This window comes from Passer montanus, unplaced genomic scaffold (genome assembly GCF_014805655.1).
Source record: "Passer montanus isolate IOZ18808 unplaced genomic scaffold, ASM1480565v1 scaffold33, whole genome shotgun sequence".
NCBI lineage: Eukaryota > Metazoa > Chordata > Aves > Passeriformes > Passeridae > Passer > Passer montanus.
In genome coordinates this window covers 343,164-361,455 of record NW_024368041.1, presented here as the reverse complement: position 1 = coordinate 361,455, position 18,292 = coordinate 343,164, and positions in this window count along the sequence as shown.

Below are 18,292 nucleotides of genomic sequence, written 5' to 3'. Positions count from 1 at the left end.
AGTGAGTTTTTTGGGAGGTTGTGTAGGAAATTACCCTATTCTGGCTAATTCGCACACTTAATTCACTTATTCTCTTCCATGAAAATGTTCCATAATTTATTGCTCTTTGCTCTTTTTGATATCTAATTATGGACCTATCTCCCATTGTTTAACTGATCTTCAAAACCTACTGATACCATCTCTACGCTAACAAATTACAGAAGACAAATTACAGAAGGTTTAATTTCCTTACAAATTATTTCTATCTTTCACTCTTTAACTGACCCCAAATTAGCATAAACAAATGCCTTTTTGTTCTCATATTCCAGGATTTAATGAATTACAGTTCTGCACTTACCTCCTTGGAATGGTTGATCAAGATGGAATTTTCTTAATTGCAGCACATACAGAGTTATGTTTTGGATTGGCGACCAAAACAATCACAGACACACACCAAGGTTTTTGCTGTTGTTGGACAGTGCTTACACAGCATCAAGGCCTGCTCTGTTTCTCTTGCTGCCCCATGAGCAAGAAGACTAAAAGTGAAAAAGAAGTTGGGAGAGAACACAGCTGATCCCAGCTGACCAAAGGACTATTCCATACCATATGTACTGTACTTGGCAATAAAAGCTGGGGGAGAGAAGGAAGAAGGGAAGGACTCTCAGAATGACGGTGTTTGCCTTATTACAGTGTTGTAAATAAGTGGCTGTGCCAGGATTAGCTGCTGACTGAAGTTCACCCACAATACACCCTCGCAATACTGCATATGTCAATTTTTCCTATGTTTCTTTCTAAATTATTAAAAAAAAATACTTCAGTGAAGAGCTAAGATGTTTCAGGCATTGCAATAGCCTGCCCAAGGAAGTGGTGGAATCATCATCTCTGGAAGTTCAACAGGCATGGGGATGAGGCATTGTGGGATATGTCTTAGTGGTAACAGCAGTGCTAGGATAGCAGTTGGACTCAATGATCTAGAAGGTCATTTACAATATTAATTATTTATGATTCTTTAAACATTATTTCTCATGTACTACACTTCCATCCATTCATTATATATATATTTAATTATACATATATATTATTCTGTATTTTTGAATAATATATATCCTGCCTTTTTATTATACATAGTTATTTGCATCCAAAATGTTTAAAGCTCATAAATAATTAGTATGTTAGAAACTGAAATCCTCTAAATTAGAGAAGACTAATATAGGAACAGATTTCTTCTAAATCTTAAAAATTTGATTGTCCCCACCTCCTTACATCACCTCAGTGGCATTTTATCAACATGCTACTTTGCAAAAATTCAACATTAATAAATACTCTGGTGATTAAACTCTGAAATAATGGAGTACTTATTAGGGCACATCTGAGCAAAAATTCAACATTAATAAATACTCTGGTGATTAAAGTCTGAAATAAAGTCTGAGTACTTATTATGGCACATCTGAGCATGCTGGAAAGTGTCACTTTACCCTTTTAAACTTAGCAGACAGTCTGACTTAATTTTCATGGCGGCTGCAGGAATTATAGCAAGATGTGAGAACACATGATTTCATGTCTTATTCTCCATGAATTGCTAAAAGCTAAGATTAAGCCCTTCCACCTTCATCTCAGCTAAAAAACTATATTAAAAGCCTCTCTCCAGTTTCAGTGAGGTTCTTCCAACAGTTTATCCTTTCATCTCTTCACTCCTATGTTGTAACTGGATATATTTTTATACATAACAGCAATTATGAAATAAGACATAACCATAGTGGGAGTGTTTAGGATATTGACAAATCAAGCCTCTTTAAAACTGAACTTTACACAAATCTTTTGTTAGCAAAGCACTTTGTTTGAATAGTTAATTCTTGCAAAATATTGATCTTTAACTCTGTGTACAAAAATGTTGGCCTGTAAAACTTAAGTTTTACTTAAGTTTAACTGTGAGTATACATTATAAAGATACATTATAGAGCTGATGCTATATATTTAGAACTGGTGACTGGCATTCTTCGTACTTATTAGCCACTGAAGCTTAAATGATCAAGCCTAGGACCTGGAGAAGTTGGAACTAAAGTGGGAGATGCCCTTTCCCCCCAACACTTTACCATATTATTAAGTTTTGATAGGAATTTTGGTAGGATGCTGTGCCTATTTACTTTGTCTCATGCTTCATTCTTTTGATTTTGAACAGTTTTTGTTACCTAGATATCTACTAAGTGCAGGAGACAGATGTCCATCTTTTCTTTACTCCTTTGGAACCCATATTGCTTACTTTGGCTATGACTTCACAAAGCCATAATGCTTATTGTTAGCAATCTCATAACACCAGTACTTCAGTATTGATATTTGTTTGGTAAAGTACCTGTTTAGTGCTTCTGTAAACTTATATTTATTTCCAAGACAATCTAATATCAATTAAATCCTGCATAATTCATTTACATGTCTCACGGGTCTCTGTCTTGGCTACACTTCACTCTGATCTCTGTTGTTGGTATATTTCAGCAATGCTGATTTTTATGCTTGAAATATACAAATCCCTTGTTGACTGACAGAAACACAAAGAATAAATTGTAGAGTTTAAGAATGAATACAGTTTTCTCCAGTGTTTGAGACATAATCACATGTTATTCCAAGGCTATCTTGTAAAGAAAACTTTATTGTGGTCACCTTTCAGCTGCTAAGACAAAGCAGTCAGGAAATAAATTAGTCTTACTTCATAGACACTAAACATTATGACCAGACATCAGATATCTTTCTTTATATGACATTTTGTCTTCATGATTTGTTTTTCTGCTGTAAATAGAAAGAAACTTTAATAGTGAATATTAGTTTTACTGCCATGGTTGGTTCCCTTCTACTATATTCTTTTTATGTGAGTTGAAAGACATTTAAAACAAATTGCCTAATGAAAACTCTTGAAGTTTCAAAATAAACAAAAAACTTTCAAATGGAGTACTATCAAAAGATGTTTCACCTCAGAAAAAAATCATTGAATGATGAATTTTCTGTCTATCAGCCCGACTATTTAAATTAGATTCTTATTAGTAGAATTATAAACAACTGAAAAGTATCGAACAATTCAATTATGGATCATGTATCTTTGATTACATCCATCTAGAAAGAGCTATGAATTGAACTAAACACAGACATCTATTCCCAGGAAACTTTTTGTGATTCTGTGATGCTCTACCTTTTTCATCATATTCTCTTCTTTCAAAATAACAATCTAAATTTAAAATAAAGAAAGAAAAAAAGCATATTTGAGAAAAAAGGTCTTCTGGTGTATTGAAGACATATTCTTCTTCAAAGGCTAGTAGAAGAAGAGGAATGAGACGTGAAGAATAGTGTCAGCTGGTTTCATTTGAATTCAAACAACAACAAAATAAAGTAATTAATTTTATTTGATTCTTAACCTGCAGTTCACAAAGTATGAGGCTTAGAATTCCTATATGTTTCACCACCATCCTGACAAATAGCCACACTCCACTGCATACTGAAATTATCATTGATGGAACCCCAGGACTTTTAGAATTTTTAGAACTTTTAGAATTAGAAACCACATTATTATTAAAGATATACCATTTGCATTCAATTTGACCTTCCCGATAATTAATTTACTTCAGGTTTATTGCTATCAGATTTCCTTCTAATTGATTGTGCAGTATCCCACTTCCTGCTGCACTTTGAGACAAAGGATAGCTTTATTTATTTATCCAATTTCTGAAATTAATAACTTTTTTTCCTGATATGACCTCAGTCCCCTCAAACATTAGTTTCCACTTATAGCAATTTCTTACTGACATATGCTGAAAATCCTAAAAAACAAATCCCCTTGGATTTTCCAAAATTACCATGATTTTTTTCCCTACTTCCTTACTATTTCTTAGGAAAAAAAAAAATCAATAACTCTTTTCACTACGTCCTCTTTTCTTCCAGTGCCTACATTTTACTTTTAACCTTACAGATATGTCCTTTCCCATTAATCCAAAGCACATTCAAACCTGAAAAATTTACCTTTTGTATTTTTTGCTGTAGCAGAACAGAAGTCACTCCAGCAGTGTCAAGACCAGAGTGCCACTGAACAATTCTTGAGTCTTAAAATATCTACCAGATAAAGCCACATAAAACTAGTGAAATTTAAACAGGTTGTTGTCTTCAACACTGGTCTGCTGTTGCAACAGTGAACTTTATGGTGAAAAAGTTCTCCTTGAAACAAAAATCCTGAAAATTGCTACATAAAAATTTTCTGATCACAATAATAAAAGGCTGCGGTCCTTTTGATAAAAGAAAACTACTCCAAGAAAAAAACACATGTGAGAGAGGTAGATCACCACATAGAAAGTAATTTTTAATGCTTTGTTTCAATGCAAATCTTCATCAAAATATCTGTTTGTTTATACAGATTGTGTGATAAAATGTCACCTTTCCTGTATTTTCAGTGTTGAGTCTGTGCAATTCAAAGGGAATATAACTCCTTTGGAGTATTAAAAATCACTCAGAAGTCTCTCTGATAAAACTGCTGGACAGTAAGGAAGGCCCACAAGAGGAGAGAGATATCAAGCAAAAATGTTTATAACACTTTAAATATTAGAACAACAAAATTTTATTTAACAACTCTTGAGGACATGCTTGTTTTAACAATTGATAGAAATGTCATCCTCTAATACCCAAATACTGTAAAAGATAATGGCCCCAGTTATGACCTGCTTTAAAACAAGTGCACGGAAGTATTTCCTGTTGCTGCATGAAATATTTGTATATAAGCACAGTAGCACCATGACCTGTCCATGGTCCCAATCAACTAGAATAAATGCACAGGGCATTCTCTGGTCAGCATGATTTTCTCATAGTTTGTTCCCCTCCAAGTATTTCTTCTCCAGTTTGCATAGGTCTAGGTTACTCAGTGACTCAATTCATGGAAGCCTTTTCACCTTTCTTACCATCTTTATAACTATTAGTTCTTATTGAAAGACTGTAATAATGACTGCTTTAGTATTTAAAATATTTTGTGTCAGATTGTATTCAAGCTTCGGGAATGATGGAGCACTTGTAAAATCTATTATGCAAGGTGGTAAGAGATTTACACATGTTTATATATTTCACTGAATGAATATCAGACAAAGAAGCTGGGACAAGATAAAACCCAGGGCTATTAGAGAAACAACAGGACAAGCTGTGTTGGTTTTGTTGGGGCTAGAGTTAATTTTCTTCACAGTAGCTTGTATGTGGCTATATTCTGGATTTATGCTGGAAACAGTGTTGATAATGTAAATCATATAATATTGCTGAGAAACACTTATGCCTCATCAAGGTGTTTTCTGCTTCTTGTGTCATCCCATCAGTGAGGAGGCTGGGGGGGCGCAAGTAGTTGGGAAAGGACACAGCTGGACCAGCTGATTCCAACTGCCTCAGGAGATATTCCCTACCATATGTCATGATGTTCAGCACGCAAACCTGGAGGAAGACGAAGGAATGGGGATGCAATTGGAGTGATGGCATTTATCTTCCCAAGTCATGGTTACCCATAATGGAGCCCTGCTCTCCTGGGGATGGCTGAACACCTGCCTTCTTGTGGGAAACTGTGAATTAATTCCTTGTTTCACTTTGCTTTCCCTGTTAAACTGTCTTTGCCTCAACCCACTAGCTTCCTTTCACTCTTCCGAGTCTTTTCCCTATCCCACTGGTGTGGGAGTAAGCAAGTGGTGGATTGGGACAGAGTTTCCAGATGGGGTTAAGCCACACCAAGGATATAGCTGAACACCAAGCAAACTATGAAGGGAAGCAGCAGAGACAGAATGCAAATATTCAGGAGCACGTCTAGATCTGGTTTAAGTAAAAAAAGGCTAAGAAGCTGATCTTACATCAGATGAAAAAATATGTTGTTAAAGCAACATCTAGAATCAGGATTAAAGGCTGTGTAGTTCCCCAAGTCCTTGAAAGGAGCTTTCAATAAAGCTTCTGCTATTTATTATTATTATTATACTGCATTCCATTATTATCATTATTATTATTATCATCATTATTTTGCTGTATTATTGTTATTATATTATTATAATTATTATTGTTGTTGTTATTGTTATTGTTATTATTATATTATAATTATTTTCCATAAATACAGCTAAACTCTGTATTCATCCCAACACTAATAACCATCCCTGCAAAAGGAAGAAAAGACTCCCAGATCCTTCTTCTAAGCATAGTGAAGAAATATACATTTTTGAAGAAAAAAATAGGATGATTCCTTTACTAAGTCTGTGAATGGAGCCAATTTCTATTGCATTATTTTCCTAAGCAAATAGTCAAGAAAATATTAGCTTCCGTTGTTGTTACTCTTTCTAAAGAATTCTAACACAATATTTATGCCAAGTGTTTACTAAATACAAAATGGCATACATCTATTTATAAAACCATTATACCTTCTACAAAATCTTATAGAAATTTTAGAAGTACAATTCTTATGACAGATGAGATAACTGTAAAAAGTAAAGTAAAAAGTTGTTCTGAGTTAGAAATACAGGATTACACCAAAACAGATTAATTCCTGGCAGAAAGAAGGTGACTGAGAAGAAAGCCCTGGAACTGTGAGAATATCCAAGTACTTCTGACTAGATTCACAAAAAAAAAAAGAGATTTTTGATTCAAAAACTCCATAAATAAAAATATTTTAATTTATATTCTGTCATATTATCTTGAGAAAATTTTTGTGTGCCGCATATTTGGTTTTTTGTGGTTTTTTGGTGGGTTTTTTTTTTGTTTTGTTTTGTTTTTTTTTTGGTCAAGTTCTGTTAATTTATTCTTCACTCATCTACTGATGGGTAACTTGCCAATGTCTTGATTTGATCCTGAACACATACTGGTCCCACTTGATTCAACACCAAATTCTCAGTCCCAAATCTTAAGAGATATTACATAATAGTGACATGATAGCCAGAATAATATCAGTTTAGTCTTAAAGTCTGCACATGGGGAAAGGTTGGCCTCTCTTTTGGAACTATTCATCACAGAATTCACCCAAACAGGAGTTCAGTATCAAGTCAGAGTCACTCAAATTAACGTTCAAAATGCAATTATAGGACCAGATCTATGGTATATGAGTAATAGTAATAAGGAGAGGAAAATTTGGGAAGGTTATTCAGACTATGAACTTAAGTGGTGTGGTTTCATTGCTATGGGTAAAACCTCATTAAATTCAACAAAGGAAGTGAAAAATTCTGCTCCTACACAGTAGACTAAGTGCCAATAAGCAGGAAAAGTACTTGTCAGGATAGGTCTGAACATGAGCCAGTCCAGCAATGTGCCTTTGATACAAAGGTCAGCAGCCTGGGCCACAGTAGAAGTGTTACTAGCTGGCCAAGGCCAATGATTCCTCCTCTCTACTCAGCACGAGTGAGACATATCTGGAATGCTGTGTCCACTGCTGAGCTCCCCAGTATTAGCAAGATGTGCTCAAAAAAGTCCAGTGAAGGGACAGAAAGATGACAAAGGGACTGGAATAACTTACATTCAAGGAAAGGCTGAGCTGGGACTGCTCAGCCTGGAAAAGACTCAGGATGATTTTATCAGTATGTATAAATACCTGATGAGAGGGAATGAAGAACAGTAAACAGAATCTTCTCAGCAGTGTCCAGTGACAGAACAAGAGGCAATTGAAACTGATTGAAAGAGAAGAAATTTTCTTTAGAAGTAAGGCCCAAATTTGTACTCTGTGGATGGTCAAATCCTGAAACACCCTGCCTGATGAAGTTGTGGACTCCCCATCTTCTTTATTGTTATTGAAAACCTGACTGGACAAAAACCTGAATTCATCCTGCTTGAGCAGGAAAAATTGGATTTCCAGAGATGCCTCCCAGCTTCAAAGTTTCTGTGATTTTATGAAAATTCATAGGAAAGTTTTGAAATTGCTGTTCTTTTGTATTTTATGCACTTCTATTATTTTCTCATGAAATTTAGATTGTTCATAGTAGGCCTGCAGTGGCAATTCATTTAACCTGCCAAGCCAATGCATTCCAAATTCAGGAACATTAAAAGATGCACTGCAAAGTAATAAGGGCTTATTCTGCCTGACCTCCCTCAAGATCTCTAACACAGAACCAGATCATAAATATGCACAGCATAGCAGATGTCAAGCCTTATGAATACATATAAATATTCATCAACTTATGGAATTTTTAGCTAACCACTCAGAGTTTTTACGTTTGAATAACACTGAGTTGGGCAGAAGTGTTCATCTGTCCAACAGCAGGAAGGCTGTACAGAAGAATCTGGAGGCTGAGTCTATGGGCCAAGGCCAATTGTATGAGGCTCAACAAGGCAAAGTGCTGGGTCCTGCACTTGGGTCGCAACAATTCCATGCAGAACTACAAGCTAGGGAATAAGTGCCTGCAAAGTTGCGGGAAAGGACCTGAGGATGTTGGTCAACAGCAGCTGAATAAGAGCTGTCAGTGTGCCCAGGTGGCCAAGAGTACCTATGGCATTCTGGCCTGTATCAAAAATAATGTGGCCAGCAGGACAAGAGAAGTGATTGTCCCTCTGTACTAGGCACTGGTGAGGCTGGACCTTAAATTTTTTGTTCACCCTTGAGTCCCTCTCTACAAGAAGGCCATAAAAGTGCTGGAATGCATCCAAAGAAAGGCAAAAAAGGTGTGGAAGGGCCTGGAGCACAAATCTTATGATGGGGTGTCTGAAGTTAAACTCCAGGCTAAACTGAGATTGTTTAGCCTGGAGTAAAGGAGGTCCAGGGGAGACCCCACAGGATACCCCAACCCTGAAAGCATTCAAGGTGAGGCTAGATAGAATTCTGAGCAACCTGGTTTAGTGAAAGGTATCCCTCTCCATGGGAGGGGGTTGGAACTAGATGATGTTTAATGTCCCTTCCAACCCAGGCTGTTCTATGATATCACTCTCCATAGCTTCCTAAAAGGAGCTTTTTTCCTAAAAGGTGGGTGGTGATGGGAAGGGAAGAGAAATATCTCTGCAGACACCAAGGTCAGTGAGGAAGGAGGGGGAGAAGGTGTCCCAGGTGGCAGAGCAGAGATTCCTCTGCAGTCTACATTGAAGACCATGGTGAGGGAGCTGTGTCTTTGCAGCCCATGGAAGTCCATAGTGGAGAAGAGATTCACCTGCAGCCCCTGCAGCACCTCACACACAGGTGGATGCCCAAAGGTGGTTGTGACCTCATGGAGAGCCTGCTCTGGAACAGGTTCCTGATAGGTCCTATGAACTCATAGGGAGAAGAGCCCATTCTGGAGCCGGTTTGTTGGCAGGACTTGTGATCCTGTGGGGGGCCCATGCTGAAGCAGCCTGTTCCTGAAAGACCCCGTGAAAAGGGGTCCATGCTGGAGCAGTTTGTGAAGAACTGCAGCCTGTGAGAAGGAAGTTGTAAAAGTTCACTAAGAACTGTCTCACATGCAAGGGACTCCATGTTGGAGCTGAAAAGTGTGAGTTCTTCATCATCACAGAGAGTCCTTCCTCATCCCAGAGAGCAGAGTCGTCTCTGGGATGAGGAAGGAGCACCAGAGACAACGTGTAATGAAGTGACGATAACTCCCATTCCCCACCCCCTGCACTGCTGATGAAGGAGGAGAATTGTGAGTACAATTAAGCTTGAGATATAAAGGAGGGTTGGGCATAATTTGGTTCTAAGATTTTCTTTTGCTTATCCTACTCTGATTTGATTGGTAATAAATTCATTTCATTTTCCCAAATAAGTCTGTTTTGGCCATGATTCTAATTGCTGAGTGATTCCTCCCTGTCTTTATCTTATTCCACAAGACTTTTGATATGTTTTTATTGCTCTGTCCAGCTGAGGAGAGAGATAGAGTGAAAACTGCATCTGTACACTTAGAAGCCATGACACACCTCCCAAAGTACCTTTATCTCAGGATCCAAGGTATATATGGAAAATTTTCTAATCAGCCTGTTCAGAGTCTGATGTCTTGGGAAATTAAAGGCCAATTATTTTCTTTCCTATTCAGGCAGCTGGCCGATTGTGTCTCTGCCTTTTTGTGCATTAACAGAGTCACATTAAGTATTGAGTGAAACATTAGGTAACCCTAATATATTTCATGGTCTCTGGCCTGCAGAGCCTTCTGCAGAAGCCAACAGGACACATGATTACACATTAATCAGTAAGAAACTCTTTCTCAGTCCTCTGTAAATTTTAAGGGATTTTCTGTCACAGCAGTTCCATTTAATATAACTTGTGGTGTGAGTTCTCAGGTTCCCGAAGGACAGATCTCATAGCCAATGTGTACTTTGTTAGCTATAGGGTTGCATTCCAACCCTGTCCAGACATCAGATTGAGTCTCAGAACATTCAGATATGCATCACTATTGCATCAATATAAATAAATTGTATCTCTCAATTGATTTAGCTACTCGTTTCCAAATATTTTATTTTAGACATTTCCTCACAGTTTTGTGCACAAAGTAATAAATATCTTTATGAGAAATGGGCCAAAGAAATGGAAGGGGTACTTATGTGTGTAGTATTGAAAAATTTCTTCCACTTATTGACAAGAGCTAATAGATGAGGCTTCTGCAGAATTTTTACTTAAACTTAGTCTGCAACCTGAAGTAATCCTCTAATAATAGACTTAGTGCTTTCTCAGAAGGAGAAAGCTTCTAGATCACAATTACTTTAGGAGCTGTCCAGCATACTTAATTTCATTCTTTCAAAGGGTTTAGAAATATGCCTATTCTTAAAAAACAGATATTCTAGAGTAATAATAAACTTAGTGCTTTCTCAGAAGGAGAAAGCTTCTAGATCACAATTACTTTAGGAGCTGTCCAGCATACTTAATCTCATTCTTCCAAAGGGTTTAGAAATATGCCTATTCTTCAAAAAACAGATATTCTAGAGAAAAAAAAAATCTATTTATTCATCCTGAAGCAATGAAATGTCTGAGCACAAGGAAATGTATCATTGCTGCTGTATGACCGGCATGTTAAAAGGATTTTGGAGGGGAATATGTCAGAGCATATCATATTTTTAAGTGATATATGTCAGCTGCAGAATATATTTAAAGGTTCAGTGGCACCAACAGAACCAAATCTAATCCTGCAGGACAGAGAAGGGACACAGATTTTTACCTGTAGGCAACATTATGAAGACGACAATTTTAGATTAGACTTTAAAATGACCCATTTAGCAGAAGATATTTGAATAAGGAAATTCTTGGTGTGCTTAAACCAAAGGATAACTTAGACACACATGAGATCTGTTTCATTTGGGATCTGAAAACTATTCCCACCACTGAAAAAATAATCAAGACCTTTTCTTTTTCTCTGAAATACTTACTATGTACTGACGTTTACTTGTGTGCTATCAGTACAGTGAGTAGAGTTAGTGTTCATCTGGTACATTTGTCTCACAGGCCTCTGCCTCACCTTGTAAATGGAGTTCTTATTACATGGTTAGCTACTTTCACATAACCTAGTGGGTCTGATTCTTTTAAGAGGTGCTTGACACAACACAAAACAAATTCTTGATAATATTTAGACTGGAATATATGATTACATACTATTTCTGCAAAATGATCAAATGTCTTCCCAATTTTTATATGAAAAAGAAACTCTAAAGAATGATAAACACACTGTATAATCAGCATTTTCAGATTATTTCCAAATTCCTTAAAATGAACATATGTATTTTGTAGGCAAATTTTAAATGTAGAAAAAAAATTGAAAATAGAAAAACTGATATATACATGGAAATATACTGAGGTCATTTTATTTTACCTATCATTTTCTAATATTTTATAGATTACACACAGTGTATATGTGTGTATATGTATAAGACATTTTATTTTATGTTAATAGTGAAAATTTGTGAGTGTGAATGTGAATTTCTGCAGGATCTTTAAGAAGTCCAGAGAATAATAAAAGAAACACCCCCAAGAATGTAAATTAGGAAAATCTATATTTGCTTCAATTGTTCATCTGCAGCTCAAGGAAAAAAAAAAGGATTTTATTCAGATCATTAGAGTTACATGGTAAGTCTGGTACCCTGTGAACCATGCATTTAATAATGAGTATTTGACCTCCAAAAATGAAAAAACTTTGCCATCTTTAGACAGAGGTTTGCCTATTGGAAATATCATGCAGGAAAGAAAAACAACTCCTTAGTCTCTTATGCAACTTCTTGAAGACTCACTCTTTAAGTCAAAAACCAGCATTTGGTGAACATACTAGCAATGCTTATAATGAAATACAGATTGAATTAAGGTTTGATTTAGGATTATAATTAAGTACTGGCATCTAAAAATATTTGTGTAGACGTTGATCGTGTTTTAGCTTTGAACACAGATGTTATAAAACTTATACTGGTAAAACATTCTCCTTGTGACTCTGTTATAGAGGTTCTCAGATAAAAAAAAAAATAAAAATTCTTTTTCTGCCTTTGTTGAAATTTTCTTAATATATTCTCTTATTCTTAGCAGCATAGGCAGCATGGGAAATAAAATATCAAAGAGTTTTTTTTCTGAAGTAATACTCCAATATTGAATTTAAAAATTATCTGCTCTGTATATGTCTGACTGTTAATACACTGATTCATTCCTATTCATTATTACTATCTACACAGCACAATTTCAAGAAACATGAAGGCTTTTTATGTAAGCAAACATGTTTTAAAAAATGCTACACATTATGGTCTTAAGCACTGGAAAAAAAGCTTGTGTACTATCAATGGTTAGTGACATCACTAATAAGGCCCAATAAGCCCCAATATTTTTTATACCAAATAAACATTTGAAGGAAAATGGTTTACTACACATTACCAAAACCCTTAAGTAATTTTCAGCAACAGTTCTACTTACAGAATTCATCAGATAAAATTTTGTTGTCATGAGACATACCAGTTAGCTCAAATGTAGTGAAATACTGGAGAAGCAAAGTTGTTGAGATACAGGAATTAAAAAAAAAAACCAAACAAAAAACCAAACAAACCCAAACAAACAAAACAAAACAAAACAAAACAAAAACACAACAAAAACAAGGCAAAACAAAGCAAAGAAGCAATCAAACAAACAAAAAAACAAGCAACCAAACAACCAAACAAAAAAGAAAATTAAAAAAAAAGCAAAAAACCCCAAACTCATGTGTTGGAAGGGATTAATTCAAGCCCCTCAAAAGAAGGACCACTGTAAAGGCAGATCCCATTCCCAAGTTGAAACTGCTTGGGGTTATATTCACTCCCATTTAGAATATCTACAAGAATAGGGATTTCTCGGGCTCTCTCGGTAACCTGTTCTAGTGTTTAAACACACTCATTGTAAGTACATTTTCCTAATATCTAATCAAAATCTCTTTTGTTGCACCTTGTCCCACTTACATTTAATTTCCTTCCTTCTATTCTTCTCCTGTTGCTGAAAATCACAGTAAAATCCTTCCTCAGTTTTTCGTTCCAAAAATTGAGGAAACAATTTTTTCATTATCTTTCTGTATACCACATATTTCAAGCCTCTAATCATCTTTGCATCCCTCTACTAAGCTTACTTTGTTGTTTTTCTTTCATGTGTGTTTTCTGCTGGGAAATAAAAACTTGATGCAGGAGTCTGAATTAACTTTTAGAATTGTCAAAGGCAGGATACCTGCTGTCTCTACTATTGTTAATACAGTCTATTATGCAATGGAATTCCAAGGTGAAAGCTCTCCTTGATAACTCATATTCACCCTGTTGTCCACAGGAAGCCCAGCTCCTTCTCTGCAGGGGCAGTTCTCAGCCATTAAGTCCCCAGATACATGAGATTATTCATATATTTGCCTCTGCTGGACTTCATACAGCTTCTTTCAGCCCATTTGTGAATCCTGCACAGGTACTTGGTATCATTCCTGTTCCCACAGGCTTTGTTGTCAACAGCAACATTTTCTAAGGGTGCATCCTTATACACCATACAGAATGAAGATATTGAATAGTACTGGCCCTGGTCTTAACCTCTGAGGAGCACCACTGTTAATAATATCCAGGTAGGCTTTACACAACTGACCACAGCCCAGTCAGGCTGGCCCTCCTGCCACTTTTCTGACTGGGCTACAATATTCACAATATATGTGAAACACCTGACTAGTCAGGATAAACAGCTTCCACTGTTGTTCACAGAATCAGTTACTACAGAAAGAAGTCAGGTACTTCAAGTATAATTTGCCCTTGGTTAATCTATACTGGATCTTCCCATCAGTCTGGTTTTGTCCAGTAGTCATGAGGAATGCACCTCACTCAAAAGGGAGAAGCAACAACTTTTTTTACTGAGGGAAAATAATATAGTTCAATAAATTGGATGAAATTTAAGACAGCTTAATGGCAGTTACCAAGAGTCCATAAGTGTGGTAGCAAGGTTCACCTTATTCATTACTGCATCAAAGAATGATACAAAGGAAAATCAAGTTAGGTTTGAGTTAGAGAGATTTGCACACAGACACTTCTATTGAGTCACAAGGTTGAGAGTGGATCCCCCTTGCCTTCTAAACTTACAGAGCATAGATGCAGCAAGGTCCACTCTTAGCCTCAAACTTGGAGGATGGTTCGTGATATTTGCACACAGACACTTCTATTGAGTCACAAGGTTGAGAGTGGATCCCCCTGCCTTCTAAACTTACAGAGCATACATGCAGCAAGGTCCACTCTGAGCCTCAAACTTGGAGGATGGTTTATGATAAATGGAATTATCTATACAAGGTTTATGACAATATTGAGTAGCTACATGGATTAGCAATGTTTCATTAATTCAGCATGGTATCAGTCACTCACCAAGGATCTGTCACAACCAAGGGATCTCTCTGCCTTGTGTTAGGAAGAATCTCATAGGCTCAAGTAAGGCATCTCTAACTACGAGAGACATTCCGGCTTGAGGACAAATTTACCTAGAGTGTAGTACAGATGCAATTCAGGAAGAGCTCAAATGAATTAATATTGCCATTAGGAAGGCTTCATCCTTATGGCAATATATATGGAATGAAGGAGTTGGCTGTTAGACAATAGTATAGACAGATAGATTTCTTTATTTTAGCTTTTGTATCTTATTCTGTACTTTAGTTATCTTTCATTTTTGGGCTTTGAAACCAACTTTCAAAATATTTTTCTGAGGCATCTTCACTTCCTTGTATGTGAGCCAGGATCTCTCCAGCTCACAGATTTATTCTAGGGTATGAGTCCTTTTGCTCATTATTCAATCCAATCCAAAGTATGGCTATGGATCAGGTGTATCCATCACAAGCCTCTAATGACCGTATTTTAAAGTCTTTTTCAATTGGCTAAGAAGCCTATTAGCAAATGCAATATTTCTCTGCCCATCAGGTGTATCCTATCTCTCCCCAGTAATGTTAATTCTTCAGAGAGAGCTATAGTTAGAAAAGACAAAGTGTGGTTTGAAATATCATGTAACCAACCAGGCACTGACTCACTGGATCCATCAGCTCATTTGAAAGCCCTTCACTTTGATGGCATTGAGATGTTCCTTGAGTTGCCATATTCCATGGTTTACAGCCTATAAACTCCCTTGAGAGTATCACTGATGTCAATGGAGACGAGCAATAAGACATAAGATGGAATTCAGATGAATCTCAGCCATTTATTCTCATCCCAGATAGAGCTCCTGACAAGCCATAAACTTCACAATACAGAAAATCTGTTTGGGAGACAAATGCTGATCCCTGCAGAACGACTCCTTCTACTATCATGTGCAACTTTCATTTGGAGCTGGTACACAGATCAAGCTGAGCTGGTCCAAATGTCTTCTATGAAAATTCTTCCCTATAAAACCTTATAGCTCTATAGCTGTTTTAAAAGTTCATATCAAGAAGTGAAGAGAGAAATATCTTTCTTTCTGCCAGAAATCACAGCACTCTATGACACCCATTTTATGAGAGTAAATCCTCCACTTGTTTAGTGCAGACATAAGGTGTCCATCCCCCTGTACAGTGTGACACATCCTCATTGGGAGAAGCAGTAGGCACAGCCCATAACCCAAGACATGGCATTTGCTGCAGCCAGGCCAGGGACTGTCTATTGTGACACAGAACTGCTGTAGTCATGCCCTATCAGTCCCTTCCAGTCTCAGGTACTACCACCAGTGTTCCCTTTCTCAAAAGCTATTAAGGGCTTAGTGTCTCTGGCAGCTTAGTTTCCTGAACGCAGTATATCTGACTAATTCAAGAACTACTTTAAAATTTTATGCTGGATGCTTCATTTTTTGGCCTTCATATGTGCTGGGTTGACCTTGGCTGGCTGCCAGTTGCTCACTGAGCTGCACTCACTCCCCCTCCACCAAAAGGACAGAGGGAAAAAGCATGACAAAAGCCTTGTGGGTAGACACAAGGGCAGAGAGACTATTTCCAAGTACTACCACAGGGAACTCAATCTCATCTTGTGAAATTAATTTAATTTATTGACATTTACTTTTAAGAAAATAAGAAAGTGAGAACTAAAAAATAATGCTAAAAGATTTTCCCATAAACTCTCACTTCCTCTCAACTTTCCTCTTAACTCTTCAACCCCTTCCCCACCTGGGCAGTGTACAGGGATAGAAAATGGAGACACTTTGTCCCTGCTTCTCCTTTCTTTCACATTCTTTCCCCACCCTAGTGTCGGGTATTTCCCATTGAATGCATACTCACAAACCTCCATGTCCTACAGATCTTCAGGAACTACTCCAGAATGGGTTCTTTTCAAAAGGTACAATTCTTTAGGAACAGACTGCTCCAGCATGGGTCCCCCGTGGGAGAGGTTTCCAGACAAAAACCTGCTGTTTATGGCCTACTTTCCATGGGGAACAGTTCCTACCAGTGCCTTCCAGGGTGGGCTCTCCATGGGTCACAGGGAGCCTATGCCAGTTGTTGTGTGGGGTCCTTCATGCTCTTCAGGGTGGGTATCTGTTCCTCCTCATTTCTCCATGCGCTGCTGGGCAATCTCTGCCCTGGCATCTGGAGCACCTTACCCCCCACGCCCCCACCTTCTTCACTGAGGTTTGTGCCTGCAGGGCTGTGTGCTGTGTCAGACATTCTTACTCCTCTCTCACAGATGTTGCAGTATTTTTTTGCCTTTCTTAAATATGTTATCATGGACGCACTACCAACACTGTTTATGGCTTTGGACAGCAATGGGTCGGTCTTGGAGTCAACTGAAACAAGCTTTGTCCAATATGGGAACAGCCTCTGTCATCTCTTACAGAAACCACCTTTGTATCCCCTCTATTACCAAACCTCTGCCAGGTAAATCCAACAGTGTCACAGTCAAATACTCTGATATCTCTCAGATACCACATATGGACTAGTGCTATCTTGTTCACCTCCGCATAAGGAGCTCAAACCAGGAAAACAGATACTAACCAAAATAAGAATCTTACCTGAAATGAAATTAGCCCACTGTACAGGACAGAGAACATGTCAGCTTCTAGTGAGTTTTATTAGCTGTAGATTCTATGCACTCTGCCTTAGTGTACCAGGGAGAAACAACAGTACTGAGATGTTCTCTAAAATTACAAAATTTGCAAACACAGAAAGAAAATTCTGCAAACAACACTAAACTGTTTCTCCCAAATGTAAGGGAGAAACAAGATGCATAAACTAGCAAAAACTTGACAAGCTCAATATTAATATCTTTTAAGTAGCTTGGCATTCAGTATCAGAAGTTTACAACTTCACACACATATCTGTAGAAAAATATGTCAAAATGAATCTTTTTATTTCTTTATTTCCACATGGATAGGAAAACACACTCTGCCTAAGGCACTGTTATCAAGCATAATAATAGAGCTCCTCCCCAAAATAACTGGAGAAGATGTAGGGCTTTGAAGAACAATGTATTTGCTAGGTATTGGTAAAAGTTAAAGAAGGGTAAGGAGGGAAAGCTCACAGTTGCGACATTTGTCTTCCCAAAAACCTGTTACAGACCCCTGATTTTTTGGAGATTGCTTAATATGTGCTTACTGATAGGAAGTTGTGAAGGAATTTTATTTTGATTTCCTTGTACACAGAATTTTTTGTAATTTACTAAACTATTTTTACCTCAAACCACAAGTTTCCTCACTGATATGGGAGCAAGTAAACTGCTCTGTGAAGCTTAGTGATCTGCCATCGTTGACCCACAACATTTTAGTTGGCTGCATTAAGCTTTGAAAATTAGAAATATCTTGCACAAGCAAGAGAAGAGACTGACTTTCTTCCAGGTTCTCAGTGGGATAAGATACTAACAGCTATCAACATTGCACACAAAAAAAATTGTTATATTGATTAATACAAATTCCACATTCAAAGAAGACAATATCACATATAATTATCACAGTGATTCCTATTATGAATGAGCAACTTAAATTATTAGGCAACAAAAT